The sequence below is a fragment of the Mobula hypostoma genome, chromosome 11 (genome assembly GCF_963921235.1).
Source record: "Mobula hypostoma chromosome 11, sMobHyp1.1, whole genome shotgun sequence".
NCBI classification, from domain to species: domain Eukaryota; kingdom Metazoa; phylum Chordata; class Chondrichthyes; order Myliobatiformes; family Myliobatidae; genus Mobula; species Mobula hypostoma.
The window spans coordinates 11,999,408-12,017,303 of record NC_086107.1 but is presented as its reverse complement, the minus strand read 5'-3'; the positions used below and the strand labels follow the sequence as shown (position 1 = coordinate 12,017,303).

At 44.8% G+C, this 17,896-nt stretch overlaps 1 long non-coding RNA gene across 1 annotated transcript in view; it reads left to right on the top strand.

Moving 5' to 3' along the window:
• Positions 1 to 9,181: 9,181 nt before the first annotated feature.
• LOC134353592 (uncharacterized) overlaps positions 9,182 to 17,896 on the top strand; it is a 62,151-nt gene continuing 53,436 nt past the window's right edge. The window contains exon 1 of the long non-coding RNA XR_010019641.1: positions 9,182 to 9,432. This is a non-coding gene — a long non-coding RNA (uncharacterized LOC134353592). The remainder of the gene's footprint in view (positions 9,433 to 17,896) is intronic.

Genomic DNA, 17,896 nt, shown 5'->3' with positions numbered 1-17,896 from the left:
TTTATAGTATTTTTATGTATTGCATTGTACTGCTGCCACAAAACAACAAATTTAACGACGTATGTCAGTGATACTAAACCTCCCCTATTACCTCTTATCTTTTCCTCACCTCCCTCTGCTGCCCCTCCTCCTTCCCGTTCTTCCATGGTCCACTCTCCTCAACCATCAGATTCCTTCCTCTTCAGCCCCTTACCATGTCCGCCTATCACCTCACAGCTTCTTACTTCATCCGCCTCACCTGGCTTCACCTATCACCTTCTAGCTCAACCTCCTTCCCCTCCCACCTCTTTGTTTTTGGCTTCTTCCCCCTTCCTTCCCAGTCCTGATGAAGGCTCTCGGCCGATAACGACAACTCTTCATTCCTTCCCATTGAAGCTGCCTGAGCATTTTGTGTCTGTTGCTCTGGATTTTCCAGCATCTGCAGAACCTCTTGAGCTTATGATATTAAACCTGATTCCAATTCAGTTTTCGAAGTACCGCATTCAACTGCACCCATTGCATATTCCAGAGAAGCTGGCAGTATTCCACCATTGTAACAGAGAGCACTGACAATCTCATCATTACTCATTTCAAATTCCAAGCCAGTTATGTGAGATTGTTACATCAGAACAAGAAAGAGCGCACATTGGCAATGGTCCCAGTGACCTTGTCCACAGCACCAGAATAGTTAATAATAAATCACCTGTTGACATTCATTCTTCGCCTAATTTTAGGGATTTTTCAGCTTTTACAGTGTGGGAGGTCTGCAAGTATTAACATGGAAGCTCTCTGAAATATTTTCAATTTCCCAAAAGCAATTGTCAGCTACATTAAAGAAAACCATGGTTACTAAACAAAATATGCATTTTATTTGTTAGAATGAATTAGAAATAACGATAACCAAGGAGTACACACAGTAACAGAACTTACAGCACATTAAACAGAGTATTGCACCCATCTCATCTATGACGCCATCTGCAGTCGCCTCCTCCCCCTTTTATATAACCCTTGTCAGCAGGTCAAAATCTGGAAAGGGCACTAATAAGAGGACCATGTGAACGCCTAATGTCCTCTGCTCAGGAAGTCCATGGTATCTTTTCTTTTTGTCTCCTATGAAGTGTATAGGCCAAACACAGGCAAATGGAACTGGTTTGGACGGGCAACACACCAAGATGCTGGAGGAACTCAGCACCTATGGAGAGGGATAAAGAGACAACTTTTCGGGCTGAGATCCTTCATTTGGACTGGAAAGGAAGGGGGAGGAAGTCAGAATAAGAATGCGGAGGTGGGAGGGGGGAGTACAAGTTGGCAGGTGTGGGTGAGGAGGGCAAGTGATGAATGGGAGGGGGGATTGAAGTAAGAGCAAAACACACAAAGTGCCTGAGGAACTCAGCCAGTCAGACAGTGTCCACGAAGAGAACTAAACAGGAAATATTTCATTAGGATTTTACAGTTATTTGTTATGTCTCCTCTCTTGCTGTTAAACAGGGACCCCCTTTTTCCCTTATTAAGGAGAGAGAGAGAGAGAGAGAGAGAGAGAGAGAGAGAGAGAGCCTGTGGTATGTGAATGAGTAGTCCTTGGGGTACTGCAAGTCTGTATCTTTACTGATGCTTTGCTGCACACTTGCGTGCTCAGTGGGGGGGGGCATCGATGCTTTTTTTGCTGATGGGGAGGGGGGTCATTGACTTGCTGCTGCTTGTGTGTGGGAGGGGGAGCTGGGGGGGCTTAGGGGTTCTAACAGTTAACTGTCATTCATTCTACGGGACAATCCTCTGTTATTGTGGAAGTTTGCGAAGAAAAGGTTCAACCCAGTTATGTGTGAGGTGGTTCATTTTGGTAGGTCAAATATGATGGCAGAATATAGCATTAATGGTAAGACTCTTGGCAGTGTGGAGGATTAGAGGGATCTTAGGGGTCCGAGTCCATAGGACTCTCAAAGCTGCTGTGCAGGTTGACTCTGTGGGTAAGAAGGCATACGGTGTATTGGCCTTCATCAATCGTGGGATTGAGTTTAAGAGCCGAGAGGTAATGTTGCAGCTATATAGGACCCTGGTCAGACCCCACTTGGTACTGTGCTCAATTCTGGTCGCCTCACTATAAGAAGGATGTGGAAACATAGAAAGGGTGCAGAGAAGATTTACAAGGACGTTGCCTGGATTGGGGAGCATGCCTTATGAGAATAGGTTGAGGGAACTCGGCCTTTTCTCCTTGGAGCGACAGAGGATGAGTGGTGACCTGATAGAGGTGTATAAGATGATGAGAGGCATTGATCATGTGGAGAGTCAGAGGCTTTTCTCCAGGGCTGAAATGGCTAGCACGAGAGGGCATAATTTTAAGGAGCTTGGAAGTAGGTACAGAGGAGATGTCAGGGTATGTTTTTTTACGCAGAGAGTGGTGGGTGCGTGGAATGGGCTGCCAGCAGCGGTGGTGGAGGCAGAAACAATAGGGTCCTTTGAGAGACTCCTGGATGGCTACATGGCGCTTAGGAAAATAGAGGGCTATGGGTAAAGCCGAGGTAGTTCTAAGGTAGGGATATGTTCGGCACAGCTTTGTGGGCCGAAGGGCCTATATTGTGTTGTATGTTTTCTATGTTTCTATGTTTTTAAAAAGAATTTCAGGATGTATATTGTATACATTTCTCAGACATTAAATGTGCCAATTGAAACCTATGGAACCTTATTGAAAGGAAAGTGGAAGAGACCAGAATAAGAAGCTGGAATACAAGCTAGCAGGTGATAGATGATACCAGATGAAAGGAAAGATGGGCGGGAGAGTAGAGGTGAACCAAGAAGCTGGAAGATAATAGGTGGAAGAGGTGAAGGGCTGAAGTAAAAGGAATATGATAGGAGAGGGTAGTGGACAGTGGAAGACAGGGAAGGAGGGGGGCACCAGATGGAAGAGATGGGCCGGTGAGGAGAGAGAAAGGGCTGAGAGTGGAACCAGAATTGGGAATGGAAAAAGAGAAGGAAGGAGGGGAGAGTAATTGCTGTAATTTGGAGAAATCGATGTTCATGCTATCAGGTTGGAGGCTACCCAGATGGAACAGGAGATATTGGTCCTCCAACCTGAGTGTGGTCTCTCTGTGGCAGTAGAGAAAGCCATAGCCAACAAAGTTGGGCAGCATGGACCAGTTGAGTCAAAAAGTCCAGCATCTGTGACTCTCTAACCTTCATCCCACCCTACAGCTTAGTCAGCTTGACGCTTGCCTCAAATGAATAAGATCAGACAATAATTGTGGGAAGAGAACCAGAAGTAGGACTGAACTGCATCCACAACCAATGGACTCACTTTCAAGGACTCTTCATCTCATGTTCTTGATATTTATTGCTTATTTTTTATTATTATTATTATTATTATTATTCATTTTTTCTCTCTTTTTGTATTTGCAGTTTGTTGCTATTTTTTGCACATTGTCCTTCCAGTTGGATGCGGCCTTTGATTCTATTGTGTTTCTTCTATTTACCATGAATGGTCACAGAAGAATGAATCTCAGAGCTCTATATGATGACATACACGTACTTAGTAACAAATTTACTTTGAACTTTGCACTTTGAGTTAGCACTGCAGGTCTGTTTCCCTACCACCGACCTACTGAATACTTCCACCATTTTCTATGTGTGTGTTTTTTTTTATTTGACTCCATTGAGGTCATGGTTCAGACTTAGTTGTGTCATAAGTTTATAGGGGATAGTTTTGGGGACAGAGTTGAAATATAAGTTCAGAAACAGTGTTGTGTGGGAGTTAAGATGTCTGGTTAGGGTTTAGGGACAGGGATGTATGGGAGTCAAGACGTCTGATTAGGGTTTAGGGACAGGGATGTGTGGGAGTTAAGATGTCTGATTAGGGTTTAGGGACAGGGATGTGTGGGAGTTAAGATGTCTGATTAGGGTTTAGGGACAGGGATGTGTGGGAGTTAAGATGTCTGATTAGGGTTTAGGGACAGGGATGTGTGGGAGTTAAGATGTCTGATTAGGGTTTAGGGACAGGGATGTGTGGGAGTTAAGATGTCTGATTAGGGTTTAGGGACAGGGATGTGTGGGAGTTAAGATGTCTGATTAGGGTTTAGGGACAGGGATGTGTGGGAGTTAAGATGTCTGATTAGGGTTTAGGGACAGGGATGTGTGGGAGTTAAGATGTCTGATTAGGGTTTAGGGACAGGGATGTGTGGGAGTTAAGATGTCTGATTAGGGTTTAGGGACAGGGATGTGTGGGAGTTAAGATGTCTGATTAGGGTTTAGGGACAGGGATGTGTGGGAGTTAAGATGTCTGATTAGGGTTTAGGGACAGGGATGTGTGGGAATTAAGACGTCTGATTAGGGTTTAGGGACAGGGATGGTGAGGAGTTAGAGGTCAGGCCTCCACTTCACATTCAAGGTCCAGTGACAAGGACAGATGATGAAGGACACCCGGCATCGAGGCCTCCGCTCCGCGCACGAAAGCCAGCCGCTGTCTGATGCCTGTGCGAGCAGGAGGCATGAGGGCCAGTCAGTCAGCAAAACCTGGAGTTTGGTGTCCTGTCATCGGCTAGCCGATACCAAGGATCAGAGCCTGAAGGTCAAGCAGAAGTCCAGAAATTGAAGTGAGATATGCCTGCCCTGGGGTTGGAGGTCTGGCCATGCGTGTGGGTGGGTCGGTGGGAGTAAGCGGCTTGGTTCGTGCACATACGTGGGCAGGCAGGAGGCAGGAGGGAGTAAGCGGTTTGTTTTGTCACATATGTATGTGGGCAGGAGGAAGTAAGCGGCTTGTTGTGCTCTGTACTGCTCTGCCAAACATGGTGAGCATGTTATGTTGGCACCAGGACGTGTGGCAACACTTGAGGGCTGCCTCCAGCACATCCTTAGGCTGTTACCGCAAATGATAAATTTCACTGAACATCTCTAGGTACATGTGATAAATAAATCTGAATCTCAGTCTCGAGGGCTCCAGCATCCGCATTTATTTTTATTCAGAAGATCCTACTTCAAATTCCTCTCCGGCAACTAAAGCTAAAACCACGAGAGAGTTTGTGCTGCAATAGGAGAAATGCTGGGTGCCCAAGTTCAAGTGAAACATTAAGTCCCTGTAAAGATTTAGTTATTATTTAATGAGATACAGCACAGAATAGGCCCTTCCAGCCCTGTGAGCTGTTCCACCCACCAACTCTCCAATTTAACACTCGCCCAATCAAGGGACCAATCAATCTCCCGACCAGTACAGCTTGACTGCAGAAGGAAACCGGACCACGCAGAGGAAACCCACATAGACATGGGGAGAACGCACAAACACCTTACCAGCAGCAGCAGGAATTGAAGCCAGGGTGCCTGGACTGTAAAACATGATGCTAACCACTACGCTACCGTGCCTCCCTGAAGACAAGCTAGAAGGGGGCATGAGAAGGCCTTCACAATTAGGATTAAGGAAAACTCCAAGGCCCTCTATGTATATATGAAGAACAGGAGAATGACTGGAGTGAGGGTACGACTGATCAGGGATAGAAGAGGAAACTTGTACCTGGAGTTGGACGTGGTGGAGGAGGTCCTCATTGTGGGCTGAATGGCCTGTATTGTGCTGTGGTTTGTTATTTAGTAACACACCACAGTAACAGCCCCTTCTTTCCCAACCAGCCCTTGCATACGTCTGGGTACCCTCCAACCTGATGACATCGATATCGACTTTCCCTGCCTGTAAACAAATTCCATCCCCCCCCCTTCCTCTACTACTCTCTCTTACCTTTCACTTCTCATTTGACTATTACTTCCCCCTGTATCCCCTCCTTGTTCCCTTTTTCCTATGTTCCACTCTCCACTCCGATCAGATTCTTTCTACTCCAGCCCTTGACCTTTCCCACCCACCTGGCTTCATCTATCACCTTCCAGTTTGCCTCTTTCCCCTTCCACAACCTTTGAATTCTGGCATCTTTATCCACTCTTGTCAGTCCAGAAGTAGGGTCTCAGCCTGAAACGTCGACTGTATTCATTTCCATAAATGCTGCCTGACCTGCTGAATCGGAATTAAAATATTTGGCCACCGGGAAGTTCCGGTTTTGGCAGATGGAGCCGAGGTGCCCAATGAAGCGGCCCCCAATTTACAACGGTTCTCACCAACGTAGTGGAGGCCTCATCGGGAGCCCCAGACACAATAGACGACCCCAGCAGATTTGCAGGTGAAGAGTTGCCTCACCTGTAAGGACTGTTTGTGGTCCTGAATGGAGGTGAAGGAGGTGGTGTATGGCCAGGTCGAGCACTTTGGCCACTTGTTGGGGTAAGTACTGGGGAGAGGTACATGTCACTTTAAGATTCATTTTCTTGCAGGCATTTACAGGAAAGTAAAATACAACAGAATTAATGAAAAACTGTACAAAAACAAAGACTGGCAAACAACCAATGTGAAAAAGCTGACAAATTGTGCAAATAAATACCGAGAACACGAGCTGTAAAATCTTTAATAGTAGGTCCATAGGTCGTGGAATCAGTTCAGTGTTGAGGTGGGTGAAGTTACCCACACTGGTTCAGCAGCCTGATGTTGTAGGGTAATAACAGAATAACTGTTCCCTATTCTGGTGGGACCTAAGTCTCCTCTACCTCCTGCCCAATGATAATAGCAAGAAGAGATCACGGTCTGGATAGTGAATGGCCATCTGTTTACTCTGAGGCTGACCCTTGCTCTAGGTCCCTCAGCTACTGGAAACATCCTCCCTGCATTCAAGGCTATCAAGTCCCGCAAGTATTTTGTAAGTTCACAAAATCGCACAGCAACATTTTTCATTAGCTTTCAGAGAGAGACTACGACCTTCTCTTATCAAGCTACTGACAACAGGTCTCTCGACTTTCATTAGTGCCGTTATGTTTAGTCTGTTGTTTCTGTGCAAGTGTATGTATGATTTATGTTAATTTACGTTCATTTATGTGACGCGTGTAATGTGCCTCGATTGCACAATAATTTCATAGCATGAAGCTTGAATTTGATTACTTGTGTATCAGTCTACACACTCCCCATTGATATTATCAGAGGCTGAGAATTCAATGAGTGCACACAATTTATATAGCACTTTGAGAAACTGTTACCAAGCAAAAGAAGCATTTAAAGCAGTTTAGAAGTTTGAGGGTGTAAATCAGGATAACTGAGCACTTGCAATTTATTGGACACTACCTCAGGTAAAGCCATTAAAAAAATGGGAGCAGAACTTCTACGGAGGGTGATGACTGTCTCTCCATGGACCATACTCTGCCTTCCAAAATGGCTTCCACTTGCAATCCTCCAGCATGAGACCAGTCCAACTCTAGTCACCATCTCAGCCCAACGTGCATGGGCCCAGGGACTAGCCTGGAGCACTGAAAGGAAGACTGACACTGCGTGCTGTGCTCCTGGCCCATGTGTCATGTTCAAGTTTAATCATCATTCAACCATGCACAAATATACCCAAACAAAACAGCATTCCTCTGGGGCCATGGTGCAAAACTATTACCAACAGCACACATGGTTACAATTTCAGAAAAACAGTCACAAGAAAGTATCTAGCTCAAGTCCTTGAGTGGCATGACTGTAGATTGTCCTGGTCCAGCTTGGTCTTCACTGAATGAACACTGGAGGGCAGCACCTACAGGAGGCGTCAGCCCCCAACCCGACATGATTTCAGCCTGCCCAGCAGAAGCCTTGCCCTCCCCCCAGGCAGGTACATCAAGGTAACCCTGCGGCTGAGGCCCAGTCTTTGCCACGATCAACGCAATGTAGCTCCCCCGCTGTCGGTCTTGCCAATGAACAAACTTGCAATATTGTACCATACCAATGTCCAACAGGGCTTTGGGATCTGAATGAAAACATCCAAGGTAATCACTCATTCCATTTGTTGGATTGTGCACCAATCCTCCCTCTAATTCGTAATGATTAGTGCACACAAAAATCTTGTGCTGTGCAATTTTTTGCCCAGTGACAACAATGTGTGCACTGAAATTTCAAGTGGAAGTAAACCTGAAGCTATTCTAAGGATAAAAACCTACCAAGTCCGGCTTTCGGTACAGCAGTTTCTACTGTTCCTTTTAGTCATTCTACTTTCAATGAACTGGCAATTCTTCTGCGGTTCGTGTGCTTTGCTTCTTCGAATTTGACATAGTGAATCAATAATTTCTTCAAGAAAAACACTACGGCGGTTCTAAAAAGGAAATGTGACCATGTACAGTCATGAAATATACTTAACATGCCAATGAGGTGGAGGGTGACGACCTTTCGTGCGCAGTTTAAATTCCTTTGTGCGCTAGTAGCGAAAGATGTTGTGCATGGACACCTTAGGAACATTGTCATGCACCGTCTCAGCACAACATTAGGCAACAAACCCAGGTGACAACATAACAACGGTACACAATAAGTCCAGCTCCATCGCTATTGGGCAACTCGCTGTTGGGATAGTTCAGCAGTACTTGATGCTCTTATTATCCAGCAGAGACTTGTGATCATGAACAAGAGACATACAAAATGAATAAATGCACCTTTCGTTTGACTCTGAGTGACCGATGCGTCTGAGCGGGCTACCATCCTACCGGAAGTCACCGGAAGTTTACCAGCTGTCTTGGGAAATTACTCAAAAACACCCAGGAGTGAACAAACTGCTGGAGGAACTCACTGGGTCAGGAAGTATCTGTAAGGGGAAATGCACAGCTGACATTATGTGTGGAAATCCTCCTAGAGGAGGAATTGGTTCATTATTGTCATGTGCTCCGAGGTATGGTGAAAAACTTGGACGTTGATGGAGCAACTGTCCATCTCCCTCCACAGATGCTGCCTGACCTGATGAGTTTCTTGGAGACACAAGACGCTGGAATCTGGTGCCCAAACCTAACGGCTGGAGGAATTCAGCAGGTCAAAGACGGCACCTGTTGGGCCAGACAGTCTAAGCTTTGGGTGGAGACCCTTGTCTGGACTGAGACAGGTTTCGAGCCGTAACGTCGACTGTCCATTTCCTCACACAGATGCTGCTCGACCAGCTGAGTTTCTCCGGAAGTTGTTTTTTTTTTGCCTTTGTTCTTGTTTATTAGACCAGATTCCAGCATCGACAATCTCTTCTGCCCGGGACCGTCATCAGCATTAAAAGAAAACTTTCTCATACTGAAAGGCAATTATCTAACACAAATATAAAGAAGTCTACTTGCCTTTCTTCACTGACGGCAGTGGTGCGGGCGAAGTTGGTGAGGGGGTGCGGTGTGGAGCTCGGGACCGAACGCCCAACAGGCGGCGGGGAGAGAAGCAGATGCCCGCGCTAGCGCTGGACTTTGGGACTTGAACCGCGACACGAGTCAAAAGTCGGGCGGGCGACCCGTCCAGACCGGCTGACAAAGGACCGCCCGATCGATTCCTGTGATCCTCGACAAGCCTTTGAAAACTCGGGCGATGTAGAGAGTTCCCTTCAGAATTAACTCACGAGATTGAAGTCGTGTAATAATGAAAGGATAAATATACTTCCCGCCTTCTGCAAGATCAAGGTGAGCGTGGGAGCGGGAACTACAAAGAGGTTTGTGCAAACTGAAAGCGGCTCGATACTAGAACTTGACGGTGCTTTGTTGCCACAGGTGACTTGCATCTGGTGAGGATGAAGAACTCAGTCGCCTTCCCCGTCAGACCTCTTGGTGCTGAAAGTAATCTTGCAGATTCAAACGGTCCCTGTTCTGCAGGTCACCCCCCCCCCCCCAGCTCTTTAATCAGCGGTCCCTCACTTGACTGGAAGTGACTAAGGAAGACAAGATCTGAACATCCGACCACTTTGTAAAGTAAATAGTTAACACTCAGACCAAGATGACCCTCACAAAACTACCGAGCATAAGTGAACTCTATTTCAGGTCAGACAAAAGCAAATGATTATGTAATCGCATCTTCTAGAGGGTGACCCAAGCGCAATATTCCGACATACTTGAAGGAACAAGGTCAATATGTCATGGGAGTGGGCAGCAATCTCACTCAGCCCACCCCCAGACTTGAGTACACAATTCTCACCTGCCACTTCAGTGTCAAGAAAGAAATAGTTAATGGTTCAGTTTGCAGTCTCCTCATCAGGAATAATAAGGAGGCACAAAAGTGTTTGATAAACTGCAGGGAGAGTGGGGGAAAGATTCAAAATTCAAAAAACTTTATTGTCATTCTAACCGTACATCAGCCCTGCAGGGCAGAATGAGACAGCGTTTCCCAGGAGCAGTGCAATCATAACATAACAAACACAACACTAAATAATAAACCTAACGGTAAATAGTAAAACACAACAGCCACATGTCAATTAAAATCAAGTTATAAGTGTCCAGTGCAAGTTAAAAGTGTCCAAAGCAGAGTCAGGTAGAGCAGCTATTTAGCAGTCTGACTGCCTGTGGGAGGAAGCTGTTTAGTAGCCTTGTGGTTTTAGTTTTGATGCTCCTGTGACGTTTGCCTGATGGCAGAAGAACAAACAGTTCATGGAGAGGGTGTGAGGGGTCTTTAATGATGTACCGTGTCTTCTGGAGGCATCGACTCTGAAAGAGGTCTTGGACAGAAGGTAGGGAGACCCCAATAACCTTCTCTGCTCCTCTAACCACCCTCTGCAAGGCTTTTTTCTCAACAGCAGTGCAGCTGGAGTACCAGGTTGTGATGCAAAAGGTCAGCACACTCTCAACCATGCCTCCGTAGAATGTAGTTAAGATGTTAGTGGGGAGTGATGCTTGTTTAAGCTTCCTCAGAAAGTGTAATCTTTGCTGGGCCCGTTTCACAATCCCAGTGGTGTTCCTGGACCAGGTGAGACTGTCCGAGATCTGCACCCCAAGGAACTTGATGTTTTCCACTCTCTCCACTGTGAAGCCACTGATGCTGAGGGATGTGTGCTCAGGCTGATACTCTCTGAAATCAACGATCATCTCCTTGGTTTCAAGAGGAAGATGTGGTCAACTCTTTAAAAACAGAGAATGCTGGAAACCCTGCTTTAGTCGCCTTACACTTATGACAGTGAGGCTAAGCACAGCTCCAGTGCCATATGTAAGTGTGCCGATGACATCACTGCCATTGGCGCCATCAAGGGTGGTGACAAGTCAGTTTATAGGAGGGAGACTGAAAACCTGGCTCAGCAGTGCCACAACAACCTCTCACTCAATGTCAGCAAGACCGAGGAACTGACCACTGGGCTCAGGAGGAGGAAACCAGAGGTCCATGAGCCCGTCCTCCTCAGGAGGTCAGAGGTGGAGAGGGTCAGCAATTTAAAATTCCTCGAAGTTGTCATTTCAGAGGATCTGCCCTGGGTCCAGCACACAAGTGCCATTACAAAGAAAGCACGATTGCACCTCTACTTCCTTAAAAGCAAGTGAAGACCCAGCATAAGTACTGAAGCTTTGTGACTGGTTATCAAATCGAGTCATACTATCCTTTGGACTTAACAGTCACATACTTGCTGATGTTGATTGCAACATTTCAACAGTATACAACCATTTTCCTCAGGCACAAGTTAGCCCCCCTAGAGACACCTCCTTATATACCCTCTCAAGTGAGCATGGCTCGATCCTGATTGGCTGGATCTACATTGCCTATTCCTGATTGTTAGTTTGAATTGCCCCTGTTCTGATTGGTCGGTTTTTTAGGCCAAACCTTCTTTAGTAATGTGGTCCCAGACTACAGGTATCTCTACACTCTTAGCACCTACATTTAGGTCCCTCACATGCTCTCTAGTGATTCCCTAATCTTTCTCTTGCAGGCATTGTCTTTCTTGCCAACAATGTTGTCCTCATCAGACTTTGGCCTACATGAGCATGATAGACTGTGTTCAGCAATCCCACTTTGTTCTGCTCTCAAGTTTTTTAAGCCTCTTATGTTCTGCTATCCTGGTCTTGAATGACCTTCCGGTCTCACCAATACATACTTTTGGCATGGTGTTAGAGATAGGGAGTACACAACTGCCTGACACAATTCTTTAGGTCTTCTAGGTGCCACTTTGCTTAGCTTTTTCCAAATTGTGTCCTCGCTTTGCTATTAACTGGACACCAAATTTTTGGCAAATTCATCTTAGCTTTTCAGTTAAGCTGCCACTGTCTGGCACAATAACCTTTCTATCTGGAGGCTGTCTTTGCTCTGGTGTGTTGCACTCCATTTCTTTCTCAATTTTGCGCCTAGGGTAGCCATTTTTCCTGAAAGCTTCTCAGATCTTCTTGCATTCTTCTTCCTTTGAAGCTCTAGTTGTGCATAAGGTATTTGCTCTTAGTGCCATGCTTTGAACAATGCCAAGCATTGTCTTCTTTGAATGATTTGACTGGAGATTCAGGAACTGGTCTGTGTGAGTCTTCTTCCTGTAAACACTCAACTCCAGCTTGTCTACCATCCATTTTACCATAACATCTAAAAATGGCAGAGTACCCTTACTTTCTGCCTCCATGGTAAACTGTATGGTCTAGTTCTGATTGTTTAAATGTGTTAAAAATGTCCCTAATACTTCCTGACCATGTTTCCACAGGATAAAACTGTCAACCACATAGCACAGCCATGAGTCTGGCTTTTTAACTGTTGTCGCCAAGGCTTTTGTTTCAAGGCTGTTTACAAATAAATTGCATTATACAGGAGATAGAGGAGAGCCCATAGCCATTCCAACTATCAGTTTTACTGTTGAAATGTTGCAATCAGTATCTGTAAGTATATGAATGTTAAGGCCAAAGGATGGAATGGATAGTAGATTTAGCATGACAGCTAAAACTCTGACAAACTTCTATAGATGTGTGGTGGAGAGTATATTGACTGGTTGCATCATTGTCTGGTATGGAAGCACCAACCTCCTTGAATAGAAAATCCTACAAAAAGTAGTGAATACAGCTCAGTCCATCACGGGTAAAGCTCTCCCCGCTATTGAGCACATCTGCACAGAGCACTGTCACAGAACAGCAGCATCCATCATCAAGGACTTCCATCATCCAGCCCATGCTCTCTTCTCACTGCTGCCATCAGGAAGAGGGTACAAGAGCCTCAGGACTCACCACACCAGGTTCAGGAACAGTTATTACCCCTCAACCATCAGGCTCTTGAATCAGAGGGGATAACTTCACTCAACTTCATTCATCCCATCACTAAACTGTTCCCACAACCTATGGACTCACATTCAAGGACTCTTCGTCTTATGTTCTCAATATTATTTTGCTTTTTTTCATTTGTATTTGCACAGTTTGTTGTCTTTTGTACATTGGTTGTTGTCTGTCCTGTTGGGTGTGGTCTTTCATTGATTTGATTAACGTTTCTTGAATTTACTGTGTATGCCTGCAAGAAAATGAATCTCAGGGTTTTTTTTCAATTGGTGACCTATATGTACTTTGATATTAAATTTACTTTGGGCTTTAAAACATTCAGCAGGTCAGACAGCACCAATGGAAAGCAGAAGTAATCAACCAATTTCCCCCGGGATCAATAAAGTCTGACTATGACTATAAGTATTAACATTTCATGTCAGGAAGCCTTTGACATTTTCAAAGATCAACATTATTCACCATATATATTTACATGGATTAGGAACTTGTGTGTGTTAGCATGATATGCATCAAAAACAACATTCTACAATTGTAAAGCATTATATGAAATAAAATTAGAAGTATGGATTTGGAATAAAATGTGCAAAATAAATAAATAATGCATGTATTTACAACATAAACAATATTATAAAAAGTGGTTTCAAACAGGGGTTTCCCAACGTGGGGTCCACAAATTTCTTGTTTAACGGTTAGAGGAGAAGATAGTGGCGCGACGCAACGCATGGCCATTCCGAATGAATATCGATTATGTGTAACTAGGGGGCTGTGCACAATCCAGACTTGATAGAGACAGCCGTGAGGAGCGCAGAGGAACTTCTGAAATGCCTGCTTCGCTGCCGCTGCTACTGTGCGATCAAGAATCTCCGGAGGGGAAGGCCCCAAATCCTCGGCTTTGCGTATCGCCTGTTGCCGGGGCTGGGGTCGAAGCGCTCGGCAGGGATGGTGCTCGGTGTCAAAGAGGTGGTCGGAGGCTCGGAGTTTTCAGATGGACTCGGAGTCGGACTGTGTTCGGATGCTTCCAGGATGCTGCATCGGCAAGTTGGCGGCGCTGGAGGTTTACCATCTGCGTGAGATGATGGGACTTTCGAGAGACAAAAGACAATAGAAGGGGACTGCGTGTCCTCATAATCATAATATTGGTCTATAGCATAAAAAAGGTGTGGAAGCCCTGGTTTAAAGTGTTTACAGTGCAGTACTGAGGGTAATAGATAGGGGGTAGGGGGCTAACTGTAATGATTGATCAGATTAAATGCCCCGGGGGGAAAAAAACTTAAGATGTTGTGAAGTTTTTGTTTTAATAGCCCAAGATGCATCTTCTCTCAAATAAAACAAAACAGAAAATGATTTCAAACCATTTTAATTCCCCTCCTCATTCCCACGCTGATGTATCTGTTCTAGGCCTCCTCTGCTGCCAGAATGAGGCCAAATGCAGTCTGGAGGAAGAGCACCTCATATGCCACCTGGATAGTCTACAACCCAATGGCATGAGTATCGAGTTCTCCAACTTCAGATAACCTGCTCCCACTAAAATTGAAAGTCAAAAGTCAAAGTAAAATTATCTAAGCACGTGTACTGCACATTATCATAGACTAGGGTGGGAGGGGATGAAATAAGAAGCTGGGAGGGGAGCTCCTTCCCCTCCCACTATTTTCTTATGCTAGGTTCTGCCCCCTTCCTTTCCAGTCATGATGAATGGTCTCAGCCTGAAACATCGACTGTTTACTCCTTTCCATAGATCTCCAGAATTCTATGTGTGCTGTTCAAGACTTCCAGCATCTACAGATTATCTTGTATTAGTTAGACACGAGTTTTTACAGCAAGTTAGGAGTGATTATAACTGACTCCTGCATGTTTCAAGTAGAAACCCAGATTTATCGAATAACTGTACTCATGTTCCCCTGTGTGGTCATGTGGGATTTGAATTTCTGTTGCTGGATCCTTAGTCTTGATCCTTGAGTTGTTAATCCAGTAACACATGATCTTACCATACCTGTATTTAACACTCTTACTCACAGAATTTCAGAATGGTTGCCATTGCATCCACATTGACATTGTACGAGAATAATTGGGGCTTTCGATATAATGACCTTAAGCTTGATACCACCTGGTGCTCCTTCAACAAGGAAAGGGCAAGGTAGGGAGGAAGGGATGGAGAAGGGAGAATAACAGAAAATGAGGGAGAAAATAGTGTCATGTGGGTAGAAGCAAGAGAAGTGAAGCAGTATTCATTCACAAATAAATTGCCAGTTTTGTAGAGTTCCCAAGAGACTTTGAACCAATTTTACACACAAAACTCTAACCACCCTCCCACTTCACATCTACTTTGTTAAACTGCAGTTTGGACAACTGAGAAGGGATTTGTTTGAACTTAGGGAGGATTCCAAAGTTCCTGACGGGGTGAATGTAAGTAGGGCATTTTGGGGAGTTTAGACCTAGGAGGCACTGATTAAAAATAACGATTTGCCCAGTTAAGCAGGTGAAGCAAGAGTAATCTCTTTCAGGTTTTCTTGATCCTTTGGTAGTCTCCCCTTCAAAGGATAGTGAAAGCAGAGTTTAATGCAGAGATAGATGGATTCTTGCTAAGCAAGTGTGAAAGATGATTGATTATTGTAGGTAGAATGAAAAGGTTGATGCATGAGGAGCTCGGAACCAGTACTCACTGGAGCTTAGAAGAATGAAAAGGGATCTCATTGAAATCTATTGAATATTGAAATGCCTAGACAGAGCAGACATAGAAAGAAAGCTTCCTATAGTGCAGGAGTCTAGGTTCAAAGGGCACATCCTCAGAATATGGACATCCCTTTAGAACAGGAGTTTCCACTCCTTTTTATGCTATGGACCAATACCACCAAGCAAGGGATCCGTGAGCCCCAGGTTGGAAACCTCTGCTTTAGGATAAAGATGAGGAGGAATTTCTTCAGCCAGAGCGTGGGGAATCTGTGGAATTCATTGCCAGAGATGGCTATGGAGGCCAAGCCATTGGGTATATTTAAAGAGTTGGTTGATAGGTTCTTTGTTACCAAGGGCATCGAAGGTTACTGAGAAAAGGCAAGGGAATGGGGTTGAGAGGAAAAATAAATCAGCCGCGATCAAATAGTGGAGGAGACTCAAAAGGGTGAATGGCCTAATTCTACTGCTATGTCTTATGCTCTTATTGAGTGATGGTCAATGTCGACTCAGTGGAGTGAAGGGCCCCTTCCTGTGCTGTGATCTCTCTATGACTTTGTATCTCCCTGTCTGGGGTATCGGATAAAAGACGGTATTGCCTGAGGGCTGAAGAGCTGGAAATTTGAGAGGTGTCCTGTCAGCGACAGTAACGTCATGGAAATACCCGAATCAAGGAGACAACATTTAACTACGTTGTGGGCGAGAAGTTTGATGCCAAAAAAAAACGCAGCTCTCCTGCACCTCTGAGTAATAATTTTGACATGCTAACCGGAGCAACCAGACCGAGTGAGCAATGTAGATGAGCAGAGATTTCTCTTGACAAAATATAAGATTACATGCAGATCCTGGTGGTGTTACTCACATTAAATTGGACCACATGCTAGTCTATAATGAATGGTGTAGGTTAGCATATAATTTCCAATTAGCACATTGCTGTGAAGATGGTTTTGCATCCTTTTAGGTCCATGTGGCATGCCTACTAAATAAGCAAAGGGTAAGTTCGCCCACTTTTATTGGTAAGACCAGCAGAGATTGCAATTTTCATATTAGTGCTTGGCTAGTTTGAAGGGAAATTTTATATTTTAAAGAAAGATTAGCTTTATTTTGTCACATGTACATTGAAAACATACAATGAAATGTGTCCTTAGTGTCATTATCATTGTATGCAATGTGCTGGGGGCAGCCGTAAGTGCTTCTGGCACCAACATAGTCTGCCCACAGTTTACTAACCCTAACCTGTGCATCTTTCAGCACTATGTGTGGGAACCAGATTATCCAGAGGAAACTCACAGTCACAGGGAGAACACACAAACTCCTCGCAGACTGCAGTGGGAATTTAACCCAGATCTTGTATCGCTGGAGTTTTTTTTGTGCATGTTAAAGTTTGACATTGTACCTATCCTCTGTAGCAATTGCTGTGTTTGTTTGGCAGTAACTGGGGATCTCTGACGCAATTGGCTGTTCCTGACAAGCACACATCTCATCACCTTATTCCTTTGTTCTTGATTTTCTAGATGGGGTGGGCGTAAAACCATAAGATATAAAAACCATAAGATATAGGAACAGAACTAGGTCATTCAGCCCATTGAGATGTCTGTGTGTGGTTCTGGAGATGGGCAGACTTGGAATTTGAGGACATTAGGAAGATTTCTCTGTGCTTAACATACAAGAGCATCTGATGTCTCTTCGCCTGCATTCACTGGAGTTCAGTGGGATGAGACGGGTGGGGGGGGGTTGGTTTTCATTGAACCCTACTGGATACTGGAAGGCCTGGAATGGGTGGATATGCAGAGGAAGTTTCCATTAGTAGGAGAGTCTATAATCCAAAGGCACAGCCTCAGAATAAAGAGGATTCCCTTTAAATCTGTGATGAGGATGAATTTCTGCAGCCAGAGGGTGGTGAATCTGTGGAATCTGTTGTTACAGAAGGCAATGGGGACCAAGTCATTGGGTGGATTTAAGCTAGAGATTGATAGGTTCTTAATTGGTGAGGGAGTTAAGGGCTGCAGAGAGAAGATGGTTAAAATATTAAAATCAGCAGATTGAATGGCAGAACAGACTTGATGGGTTGAATGCCTAATTCTGTTCCTGTATCTAATGGTCTTGTGGTTTCATAATTCTGCTCTCTGTTGAATATAGAGCAGTTGTCACCGATGTATGACTGACACCTGTAGGCAAAGACAGGAAAGCAAAGGCACATGTCCAACTATACCAGGGCAAGGTTCAGGGTGGAATAGGTGATGGGTGATCGGAAGGGAACATATGA